This window comes from Camelina sativa, chromosome 12 (assembly GCF_030686135.1).
Source record: "Camelina sativa cultivar CO46 ecotype springtype chromosome 12, ASM3068613v1".
In the NCBI taxonomy this organism is placed as follows: domain Eukaryota; kingdom Viridiplantae; phylum Streptophyta; class Magnoliopsida; order Brassicales; family Brassicaceae; genus Camelina; species Camelina sativa.
In genome coordinates this window covers 22,280,850-22,294,249 of record NC_141891.1, presented here as the reverse complement: position 1 = coordinate 22,294,249, position 13,400 = coordinate 22,280,850, and the positions used below count along the sequence as shown (strand labels likewise).

General features: G+C 31.6%; 2 pseudogenes across 2 annotated transcripts; both read left to right on the top strand.

Moving 5' to 3' along the window:
• The first annotated feature begins 1,456 nt into the window (after nt 1–1,456).
• On the top strand, nt 1,457–1,957 carry LOC109128162 (non-specific lipid-transfer protein 2P pseudogene; annotated as a pseudogene). The gene has a single exon (XR_015574095.1). The product of XR_015574095.1 is annotated as a non-specific lipid-transfer protein 2P pseudogene (transcript).
• Nucleotides 1,958–4,471: 2,514 nt separating this feature from the next.
• On the top strand, nt 4,472–4,998 carry LOC109128161 (non-specific lipid-transfer protein 2P pseudogene; annotated as a pseudogene). Its single transcript, XR_015574169.1, has one exon. The product of XR_015574169.1 is annotated as a non-specific lipid-transfer protein 2P pseudogene (transcript).
• The last annotated feature ends 8,402 nt before the right edge of the window (nt 4,999–13,400 follow it).

The window sequence follows — 13,400 nt, the reverse complement described above, 5'->3', positions numbered from 1 at the left end:
TCATGAGCAATCCCATGAAATTCCTTATGGTAGAGCTTCTGATTTGAAGCTTTGACTAGGGTTAATGAGTTAGAACCGAAAGAGATAGCCTTGGTGCCCGATGCGATTGCAACTCCAACCGCTGCTAGAGTTTCCCTGGCTTCGGCCACCAATAGTGAGCAAATTTTCGAACAACGAGGCGAAGCGTTCAAAGATTGTCCTATCTAGTTGGTCCTTACAGATCTAGCTGATTCCAGTCTATCTACGTTCTTTCCAAGAAACATGCGTGTAACTGGTCGAGCAATTATGTGGGGTTTGATGGATCTAGATAATTTGGGGATGGGATTTAGATCAGGTTTTGAGGGGTTGGGCATTTTTACATTCCTAAGCTTGCATAATGGCGTTCATTAAAGCTCGCATAATGGCGTTCATTAGGGCTTCTTCCACAGAAATATGCTATTTGTTGAAAATCAATTGGTTACAGGAGGTCCAGATTGCTCAGATGAGCCATGGAAAGAGAGGTATGTCGCCTACTCCAGTGGGGGTAAACAAAAGAGTTTCTTAACTTCCATGATTCCTTCTTCTAGTGATGTGATACCTTCCAGATTCAAGCTTTTTTGAAAGGGAGCCAATTCCAAGTTTCGTTTTGCAAACGGACACTAGAGCAGGAGATGTAAAGTCGCTTCATTGGCTTCACAATAAAGACATTTCATCGAGTCACTTACATGACGATGGAGAAGATTCTCACCTACTGGCTAAGCATTCAGAACTGCTTTCCATAGAAGAAACATAGTTTTTTTTGCGAACTTTTGAGTGACCAAATATTTGCTTCCACTTAAAAGAATATGGGTTTCATAGGGAGCAGTGATTTCCTCTTCCTCCTCAGCCCTCAAAGCTTCAAAATAACCGAACATAGGGTTTGACCTTGATAATCTGTTTTATTTACTTTACAAGTTATGTTACTATTATAATTAATTTTTGAAAATTTTCAAATTTCTATAAATACTTTTGATATCAAAAAATTATATTGATTAGAATCGTCCACAATTCAAAAAACTATATATAAGTAGATGTTCACAATTAATATCATAAATGACTTTGTTTAAAAAAATTGCTAATTTTACACATTTTCATTAATAGTTATATCACATAGATATGAAATGCACTAAAAAAGTAAATATAAAGACAAAAAAAACACTAGCTTTTATCCAACAAAAAAGCACACTTAGTTTAGCTTGAGTAATACACTCTTTCATCTATAATTATATCTCATAGATATGATATGCACTAAAGTTAAAATAAAAAGACACAAGACATTGTCTTTTACCACAAAAAAATACACTTTCATTTAAAATAGCACACTTATATTTACAAAAATAATTGTATCACATAGATTTGAAATCATTAAGTATATATAAAACTATAAAAGACAATATCTTTTTTCAAAAAAAAGCACACTATTGCAAAACATTAGTCCATATCTACATACCCTCTATATATATCTTCACCATCCTTTGAATATTTCATAGTCAAAATCTCAAATATTTTCAAACAATTGAGATAGAAGTAAATAGAAGGGAGACACTAAGATTACAAGACATGAAGTTCATTACATTTGTATTCATCGCCTTCACTATGTCGTCTTTGGCTCTAGCCAAAACATTGATTTCGGGGGAAGAAGAGAAAGCAACATGTGTACTGGCAGATCTTCTAATATGCAAGTCCGCGGTAACAACTGAAAGTCCACCTTCGAAGGAATGTTGCGCAAAACTGAAAGAACAACAGTCGTGTTTTTGTGATTACTTAAAAGACCCATCGGCTGGTCAGTATATTACGGCTGCCAAAAAAGTCTTAGCAGCTTGTGATATACCTTTCCCTAGTTGTTAATGTTATAATTATCAAAATCATATTTGAGATTGGAAGTTTATTATGTCAAGGTTATTGACCTAATACAATAAAGTGTTTGTTTTCTAATATATGTCATTAGTGTCGATCCTCAAAATTCAATATTGACTTGTTTTTACTCTTTGATAGAGTATAGTTTTGTGGATGATTTCTCACATATCAACAAGGGTCGGAATGTCTTAAACCTAGTCACCTTGAAAATAGAATTCACTATTTTTTTCGTTCTTCAGTTTGTTACTAGGTAGAGATACCGCTTACTAGATTTTGAGTTTCATATTAGTCATGCATGGCTCAAAGATTAAACTTTGTCCAACATATATAGGATGAATCAAATGATATTGTTCATCATTGTGACTGTGATTTGTAAGGCTGTTATGATTCATTTTCAATAGAGTTAACATTTTTAAGAATATAGAAACGTTTTTTAGTATTTGTCTCTAATGACAAAGAGATAAGCATTAAAACTCAGTGTTTTTGCTATAATTGAGCGAGAGAGAAAAAATTTGTACTCTTTTCCAGTTCGCTATCTCGACCCATATTCTTATGGACCGATTGGTAACAATAGTTACTTTTGGCTATAGTTTTTTTGACTGCATAAATTTTTGTTGTAAAAACATTAAGTGTATAAATTTTGACTGTTAAATTACGATTGGTAACAAAAACGTGTAGAAATATTGACTGTTATTTTTATTACATATTTTAATAAAAGAAAATTGAGCTAAATATTAATTTATGTGGTAACATAATAAATATTATTAAATATGAAAATTTAAAGAAATTTAAAAATTCATTAACAACAAATAAAAATAATTAACCCCATCTAAAGATATGGTTAGGTTTTTGGATCGAACAACCATCACTCAGATGTAGTTGATAATGGTTTACGATGGTTTTTGATACAAAAATATAAAAAATTAATCATTACGGGAATAAAAAGAGAAAAATACATACTTTTTATTATTTTTTTCTACAGTCCAAAATAGTTTCACATTGGTGACTTTAGAAAATTGACCTAGATTTCTTTTATTTTAGGGGGGGGGGGGAATACAGTTTCTCACTTAAAAACTTATGTTTCCGTACAAATAAGGGGAAAATCCCCTTTAGCCAAAGCATGATGGCAATTGAGGGATCAAGTTATAAAGTAGAAAGAACAAACATCAAAATTAAAAGAGATAGAGGATATCATGAGCAATCCCATGAAATTCCTTATGGTAGAGAGCTTCTGATTTGAAGCTTTGACTAGGGTTAATGAGTCAGAACCAAAAGAGATAGTCTTGATGCCCAATGTGATTGCAACTCCAACCGCCGCTAGAGTTGCCCTGGCTTCGGCCACCAATAGTGAGCAAATTTTTTGACAACGAGGCAGAGCGTTCAAAGATTGTCCTATCTAGTTGGTCCTTACAGATCTAGCTGATTCCCGTCCCACGTTTTTTCCAAGAAACATGCGTGTAACTGGTCGAGCAATTCTGTGGGGTTTGATGGATCTAGATAATTTGGGGATGGGATTTAGATCAGGTTTTGAGGGGTTGGGCATTTTTCCAATCCTAAGCTCGCATAATGGCGTTCATTAAAGCTTCTTCCACTGAAATATGCTATTTGTTGAAAATCAATTGGTTACGGGAGGTCCAGATTGCTCAGATGAGCCATGGAAAGAGAGGTCTGTCGCCTACTCCAGTGGGGGTAAACAAAAGAGTTTTTTAACTTCCATGATTCCTTCTTCTAGTGATGTGATACCTTCCAGATTCAAGCTTTTTTGAAAGGGAGCCAATTCCAAGTTTCGTTTTGCAAACGGACACTAGAGCAGGAGATGTAAAGTCGCTTCATTGGCTTCACAATAAAGACATTTCATCGAGTCACTTACATGACGATGGAGAAGATTCTCACCTACTGGCTAAGCATTCAGAACTGCTTTCCATAGAAGAAACATAGTTTTTTTTGCGAACTTTTGAGTGACCAAATATTTGCTTCCACTTAAAAGAATATGGGTTTCATAGGGAGCAGTGATTTCCTCTTCCTCCTCAGCCCTCAAAGCTTCAAAATAACCGAACATAGGGTTTGACCTTGATAATCTGTTTTATTTACTTTACAAGTTATGTTACTATTATAATTAATTTTTGAAAATTTTCAAATTTCTATAAATACTTTTGATATCAAAAAATTATATTGATTAGTATCGTCCACAATTCAAAAAACTATATATAAGTAGATGTTCACAATTAATATCATAAATGACTTTGTTTAAAAAAATTGCTAATTTTACACATTTTCATTAATAGTTATATCACATAGATATGAAATGCACTAAAAAAGTAAATATAAAGACAAAAAAAACACTAGCTTTTATCCAACAAAAAAGCACACTTAGTTTAGCTTGAGTAATACACTCTTTCATCTATAATTATATCTCATAGATATGATATGCACTAAAGTTAAAATAAAAAGACACAAGACATTGTCTTTTACCACAAAAAAATACACTTTCATTTAAAATAGCACACATATATTTACAAAAACAATTGTATCACATAGATTTGAAATCATTAAGTATAAATAAAACTATAAAAGACAATATCTTTTTTCAAAAAAAAGCACACTATTGCAAAACATTAGTCCATATCTACATACCCTCTATATATATCTTTACCATCCTTTGAATATTTCATAGTCAAAATCTCAAATATTTTCAAACAATTGAGATAGAAGTAAATAGAAGGGAGACACTAAGATTACAAGACATGAAGTTCATTACATTTGTATTCATCGCCTTCACTATGTCGTCTTTGGCTCTAACCAAAACATTGATTCTGGGGGAAGAAGAGAAAGCAACATGTGTACTGGCAGATCTTCTAATATGCAAGTCCGCGGTAACAACTGAAAGTCCACCTTCGAAGGAATGTTGCGCAAAACTGAAAGAACAACAGTCGTGTTTTTGTGATTACTTAAAAGACCCATCGGCTGGTCAGTATATTACGGCTGCCAAAAAAGTCTTAGCAGCTTGTGATATACCTTTCCCTAGTTGTTAATGTTATAATTATCAAAATCATATTTGAGATTGGAAGTTTATTATGTCAAGGTTATTGACCTAATACAATAAAGTGTTTGTTTTCTAATATATATCATTAGTGTCGATCCTCAAAATTCAATATTGACTTGTTTTTACTCTTTGATAGAGTATAATTTTGTGGCTGATTTCTCCGATATCAACAAGGGTCGGAATGTCTTAACCCTAGTCACCTTGAAAATAAAATTCACTATTTTTTTTCGTTCTTCAGTTTGTTACTAGGTAGAGATACGGCTTACTAGATTTTGAGTTTCATATTAGTCATGCATGTCTTAAAGATTAAAATTTGTCCAACATATATAGGATTTATCAAATGATATTTTTCATCATTGTGACTGTGATTTGTAAGGCTGTTATGATTCATTTTCAATAGAGTTAACATTTTTAAGAAAATAGGAACGTTTTTTAGTATTTGTCTCTAATGACAAAGAGATAAGCATTAAAACTCAATGTTTTTGCTGACTTGAGCGAGAGAGAAAAATTTTGTACTCTCTTCCAGTTCGCTATCTCGACCCATATTCTTAGGGACCGATTGGTAACTATAATTACTTTTGGCTATAGTTTCTTTGACTGCATAAATATTTGTTGTAAAAGAATTAAGTGTATAAATTTTGATTGTTAAAATATGATTGGTAACAAAAAGGTGTAGAAACCGTGACTGTTATTTTTATTACATATTTTTATAAAAGAAAATTGAGCTAAAAATTAATTTATGTGGTAGCATAATAAATCTTTTAAAATATGAAAGTTTAAAGAAATAGAAAAATTCATTAACAACAAATAAAAATAATTAACCCCATCTAAAGATATGGTTAGGTTTTTGGATCGAACAACCATCACTCAGATGTAGTTGATAATGGTTTACGATGGTTTTTGATACAAAAATAATTATGAAAAATTGAATCCAAAATAATAAAAGAAAAATCTGTTGTTAACTAATCATATAATATTTATGTATTTATGTTAAATTATACATAGATTGCAAAAGAAGGTTACAATCATACAGGAATAAAAAGAGAAAAATACATACTTTTTATTATTTTTTTCTACATTCCAAAAAAGTTTCATTTTGGTGACTTTAGAAAATTGACCTAGATTTCTTTTTTTTTTTTATTATTATTCATCTATTATTGACCTAGAAAATTGACCTCACTTAAAAACTTATGTTTCCGTACAAAGAAGGGAAAAATCCCCTTTAGCCAAAGCATGATGGCGATTGAGGGATCAAGTTATAAAGTAGAAAGAACAAACATCAAAATTAAAGGATATAGAGAGGATATCATGAGCAATCCCATGAAATTCCTTATGGTAGAGCTTCTGATTTGAAGCTTTGACTAGGGTTAATGAGTCATAACCAAATGAGATAGTCTTGGTGCCCGATGCAATTGCAACTCCAACCGCCGCTAGAGTTGCCCTGGCTTCGGCCACCAATAGTGAGCAAATTTTCGACAACGAGGCGGAGCGTTCAAAGATTGTCCTATCTAGTTGGTCCTTACAGATCTAGCGGATTCCCGTCTATCCACATTCTTTCCAAGAAACATGCGTGTAACTGGTCGAGCAATTCTGTGGGGTTTGATGGATCTAGATAATTTGGGGGTGGCGATTGGATCAGGTTTTGAGGGGTTGGGCATTTTTCCATTCCTAAGCTCGCATAATGGCGTTCATTAGGGCTTCTTCCACTGAAATATGCTATTTGTTGAAAATCAATTGGTTACGGGAGGTCCAGATTGCTCAGAAGAGAAATGGAAAGAGAGGTCTGTCGCCTACTCCAGTGGGGGTAAACAAAAGAGTTTCTTAACTTCCATGATTCCTTCTTCTAGTGATGTGATACCTTCCAGATTCAAGCTATTTTGAAAGGGAGCCAATTCCAAGTTTCGTTTTGCAAACGGACACTAGAGCAGGAGATGTAAAGTCGCTTCATTGGCTTCACAATAAGGACATTTCATCGAGTCACTTACATGACGATGGAGAAGATCCTCACCTACTGGCTAAGCATTCCGAACTGCTTTCCATAGAAGAAACATAGTTTTTTTTTCGCGAACTTTTGAGTTTCATATTAGGCATGTCCCAATGATTAAACTATGCCCACCATATTAGGATGAATCAAATGATGTTGTTCGTCATTTTGACTATGATTTGTAAGGCTGTTATAATTCCTTTTCAATAGAGTTAACATTTTGAAGAAAATATGAAGATTTTAGTATTTGTTTCTAATGACTAATAATCATTATTTTTGTTGACATGAGCGAGAGAGAAAAAATTTCATTATTTTCGAGTTCGCTATCATGACCCATATTCTTAGGGACCGATTAGTAAAGACATTTACTTTTGGTTGTAGTTACTTGAGTAACTTGACTGCATAAACTTTTGTTGTAGAAATTTTAATTGTATAAACTATTAAACATTGGCTGTTAAAATACGATTAGTAACAAAAAAGTGTAGAAACTGTGACTGTTATATTTATTACAAATTTTTTATAAATAAAAATTGTGCTAAAATTCAATTTATGTGGCAACATAATAAATTTTCTTTAAAATAAAAGTTTAAAGAAATAGTAAAATTCATTAACAACAAATAAAAAATAATTAACCCATATAAAGATATGGTTAGGTTTGTGGATGGAACAACCATCACTCAGATGTAATTGATAATGGTTTATGATGGTCAATGATACAAAAATAATTATGAAAAATTGATATCAAAATAACAAAAAACAAAGTTTATGTTAAATTATACATAGATTGCAAAAGAAGGTTGAAATCATTATGGGGGAAACACCTTCTTCTTTTTTCTACAGTCTGAACAAGTCTCACATTTGTGACTTTAAAAAATTAAGTGTACACCAATAAATAAAAAGTGAGCAGTTAGACTTCAAAAACTGTTAAAAACAAATAAAACTCTAAAAACATGATGGGTAACTTTTTTGCTGTTAAAACTTTAAATTAAATATAAAGTTTTTGAAGTTCTCCCAATCACTCCCTTAATCTTGATTTATTAAATCTAATTTAGTGCCCCGGTTTACATAAATTTACAGATTCGACATAGATTTATTTATTTATTTATTTATTTTACAAATTATTTTATTATTTACTTCACAATTACTGTTTGAATATTTTCAAAGATACTTTTTAATATCAATATACATTTGTATCATACACAAATATAAAATATATATATGACGCTAAAAAATCTAAATTATATATGTCTATACATATATTTATAATTAATACAAAATGACATTGTTTTAAAGTTTTGATAATCATACACATTTTCATTAATTATTGTATCACATATCTATGAATTAAAGCTGAATAAAAATAAAAAAGACATTTGCTTTTTACCCCAAAAAAATTTACTTGATTATTGCAAAACACTACTCCATCTCTCCATACCCCTATATAACTGCACCGTTCTGTGAGCATATTCCATAATCAAAATCTCAAACATCTGCAAGAAATTGAAATAAAATTATATAGAAAGAAGTCATTATGGTTTCAAGACATGAAATTCATTACAATAGTGTTCATGGCCTTCGCTCTGTTGTTACTTGCTCTAACCAAAACAATAATTTTGGAGGCTGAAATGAGAGCGGCATGCGTTGTGGCAGATCTTCAAATATGCAAGTCGACAGTAACAACCGAAACCTCATCTTCAAAAGGATGTTGCGAAAAACGGAAAGAACAACAATCGTGTTTATGTGATTCTTGAAATATCTATCGGTTGGTAAGTATATTACAGCTGCTAAAAGAGGTTTAGCGGCTTGTGATATACCTTTTCCTAGTTGTTGAATTTTCAAATATTTATAACAGAATCTATAATGTTATAATCTTCAAAATTATTTTTGATATTGGAAGTTTACCATGCCAAAATTATTGACTTGATTCAATAAAATGTTTGTTTCCTTATATTTCTCGTTATTCTCGATGCTCAAAATACAATATCTACTTGTGCTTTACTCTTTAGTATAGTATGATTTTCATGTCTGATTTTTCTCATATTGTCAAGGGTTAGATGTCGCTACACTAGTCCTCTTGAAAATAAGAATTCGATCTTTCATTGGGATTAATTATTGATTTAGGGTTCTATGGGTGAAACTTTTAAATTTGGAACTATTTTCCAGCTTTATGATTTTAGACATTTTTAGGATATGGAAAATGACTGTTATGCTCTTGTCTTCTATATCTTCTCCTTCATTCTTCTACCGATCACAACCTTTTTCTTCTTTCGACCAAAACCTTTGCTTCCTCTCATGACCACTATCCTCGCTTTCTCAGCCATAATCCTTGCTTCTCACCATCATGCTCCATCAACATCATCTTCGTCACTCAAAAGTCGAAACACAACTCCTTTGCCTTCGAAACATCAGTCGCCAACACCATCTCTGATCCAATGAGTTCAATTAATTGCTTTTTGAATAAAAGAAACTAAACCATGAGGACATAATATCTAATGAACCCAAGAACTCCAATTGCAAACATCATTTGATCTCATCGTCACCACCATCAGATCCATTGTTTTTCGTTTGGGTTTGACAAACACAAACCAAAAAAGAATATTAAGGCAAAAATGTATTTGTATATAAATATAACTGCTAAATTTCAGTCCTAAATCCATAAGAAATTTGTGAAATATTGATTTTCTTGTAATTGATTCACATCATTTTTTTTTATGACTAGATAATAGACACCACTTTACTAGATTGTATACAAAGCCTGACCCAATGATTAAAAAATAGAGTTAATTATGAGATAAAGACTTGTTTAGTGGCATTTATAGATTTTGCCATTTCATTAAAGTTAATTTAAATTTTGCTATTTTCTTATATTTAAAAACACAATTTTACACATTATGATTTGGTTGATTTGGTTTCGTTTTATAGGGTATAGTTTTTGTTACTAAGTATTTTATGAAAAAAAAAACATTCTCCAAATTTTTAGTTTTTTTTAAGTATGTATTAATACCTGGTCTTTTTTGGTTGGAAAAAAAATACTTCATCTAATTAGTGTTGGTCTAAAAATACTTCATTTTTCAAGTTGTTGGTAATTTCCTACCATGACTTAACATCCGTAAACAGATGTTAAATAATTAGTCGACGGTGTTACTTTATAAATACACATGTTAAATCTGTACTAGTATTTTTGCAGCAGTTTTTACCATTTAAATCAGTTTTGGAAAGTTTGAGCATTTAATGTTATTGCATTAAATTGATCCATATCCCCTATATATTAATAGAGAAACACTCTCACCAAAAAGCTGAGGTGTCGCGCTCATAAGATTTATGTACCTTTTTAATAAATGCATTTACTTCTTATTATTATTTACATAAATAGGCCACTGAAAAATATGAGGCAGTGTTTTTTTCTATTAGTTTTAAAAATGAAAAAAATAATCAACTATTAAAATCCAAAAATGTGCTTAATTTTCACTTTCATAACCTATTTAATTATTAAAAGTAAATTACCTTTCGCAAAAAAATTATAAACCATTTATTTAATTTTTTGAAATGCTAAAGTTATTCTCCTATTTTGAAAAAGTCTGATGACTATTCAACTATGTTTAAAATAAACAATAGAATAAATTATCACAATAATCGTACTGACGTAGATAACAATGTGAAACATAAAATATGTAAATTTAATTTTAGAAACACAATAGACATCAAAATTTTCTCTACCACTTTGAAATTCTTTTTCACCTTTAATATATTCCACATGTCAAATATATATTTAAACAAGATAAACACAAACTTGAATAAACGAAAAAATAAATTTTACTTACAAATTTTGTTTTACACAAACGAATCTTAAATTCAAATAATAATATTATTAAAAATATCTTATATGCATCAATTTATCCCGCACTATATGCGGGTTGGTACCTAGTTCATTTTTATAGTCGGGTTCACCGCGGGTCAAAATTTTTTTGGTTAGGTCTTCTCCTAGACCTAAAAAAAATATATACATTTTTAAACTTAAAAATTATATTAATATATACATTAAATAACATAATATCATTCACTTATACACATATTATTAATTCTTATTGATAGATAAATTTTTGAATATAACTAGACAACAAACTTAGACAGAAATTATACTTCAATAGTATATATATTATATTTGTAAAAAATAAAATAAAATTTGTCGGTGTATTGCGGGTCCTGATCTAGTAGATATATATAACTTGTTAGCAAATAATCATAATGAACAGTTTCTCATGGTCTAGTGGTAACAAAGAGTTTGGTTCCCAATCTGAACTTGGGTTCGAATCAATGCATATGCGTTTTATTTTTCCAATTTTTTTTAACTAATGGCAAATTCGTAAATATATCTTCTTCTTCATTAGCAGCGGCGGTGATGTCCAACCGTCAATTGAACCAACGAACAGATCTCCGATGGCATGGTGGTGGCTACGGCGGGACGGGTTGAGAAAGAGGAGTAATGTCGGCAGGGTCGAGTTTCGAGTAAGGAGTGAGAAGGCGTGGCGGCGGCAAGAGCGGAAGAGATACCTAGGCATTGCGATTGGAGCTTTTGTTTTGGGGTTGGCTATTCTTACACTCGCAGGTTAGTTCTGTCTCACCAGACGAAGAATAAAGATGCAAGAACCTCAGATCTATTTGGTGGTTCAACTTTAATCGACGGTTGCATACCACCGCCGGCCACCGCTGCTACAGTAATAAGAATAAAGAAGATGATGTATTTACGAGTTTGCCACTAATTACAAAAAAATAGGTACAAATTTCAGAGGGTAGATTCAAACCCAGGTTTCTTTGAGCAAATAATTTTTTTGTTACCACCACACCATGAGAATCCAAACATTAATTTCTGTTTAGAAGTCGTATATATGTATTTAATACGTGTATTTATAAAGTAACACTGTTGACTAATTCTTTAACGGATGTTAAGTCACGGTTAGGAAATTACCAACAATATTAAAAATGAGGTATTTTTAGACCAACACTAATTAGATGAAGTATTTTTCTTCCAACAAAAAAGACCAAGTATTAAACTTCCAAAAAAAAAATAGATGGGAAATTTTTTAGCTTTTTTCCCAATTTAAAAAACGGTTAGGCAAAAATTGTCATCCCTTACAAACTATGCCCAACATTGTGACTCTGATCTGTAAGGCTCTTAGAGCAAGTCCATTGGGAGGATTTAGCAAGGACTCTTATTTTTTTGAGACAAAAAATAAATCAAAACTGATTTAAAACATAAGAGTTGCCTCTTAATTAGTAAGTTTTGAGATCAACTCTTATTGTTAACTTATTGTTACGTGTAGACATATGATTGGTTTTATTTTTGATATAAAAATCAATTTTTTTTCTTTTTTTTTTCGTTTTTTCTCTTTCTTCTCCCCATCTCTGTCGCGACACCGTTCTTTCACTTCTCCAAATTCTCATATTTGCGATTAACCAATCTTCGTTCTTTGCTCTTTTTGATTAAACAATCTTCAGTCAGAGGTGATGATTGAGCAATCAGAACAACACATCAGAAGTTCTGATCTATTGACGAGTTTGGATATGGAACCGTTGACTCGTTGAGAGTTTTTTCCACCAAATCAAAGCGTTTCATTCACTGCTTTTCGAGAATTTGATGAACTAATCTCCATCTGATGGTAATTTCATGTTTCTATTTATTTGAATTCTTGTTTTATAACAATTTTCGAAATTAGGTTTTTGGATTTTCTAAAATTAGGGTTCTTCAATATCTCTTTTGTTTTGTTTGTAGGCATGATTTTTATTAGGATTAACAAAATTAGCCATGAATGAAGTGTAATTTAGGCATAAATTGTATGTTTCCATCGATCTTGTCCATTGCTTAATTCATACTTTGTGTCGAGTGTCGCTATTAGATAGGATGGTGTATTGTCTGAGTTTAACCTTGAATTGATGAACCTAGTGAATGTATGATAATCGGATCCTTGGCTACTTTAAAGGGCATAAAGACAGGTTTGATATTGAAACGACCCGACCCGTTTTTTTTTTTAATAATAAATACAATATATAATTAAGAATCTCATACTATTTAATTAAACCAACCCAAACCACAACTCATCATTGAACCAATAACAACCAATAAGCACAGCGGAAACACAACAATAATACAAAACTATCATATCATCAATACAATAACATTCCTAACCATTCTATCCAACAACCTAACATCACTCTAACCAAGGTTTCAACATAAACCACATATAACCAACAACACACAAACGAGACCCTAGATCATCCTCCTCCTCATCGCCATGATTCCACGTCACAAACCTGCACACCACAAACAACAATTGAGATGCATAGGTATTATCACAAATACTTAGTGAGGCAATCCTCCCATCTACTTGGCTATACACACAAGCAACTGAGATTCCAGTGTTTAATAAACAGCAAATAAACACAACAAACTGCGAAAACATCGCAACACACAAGTTGGTGTCGACCGACACCAGTGTGGTG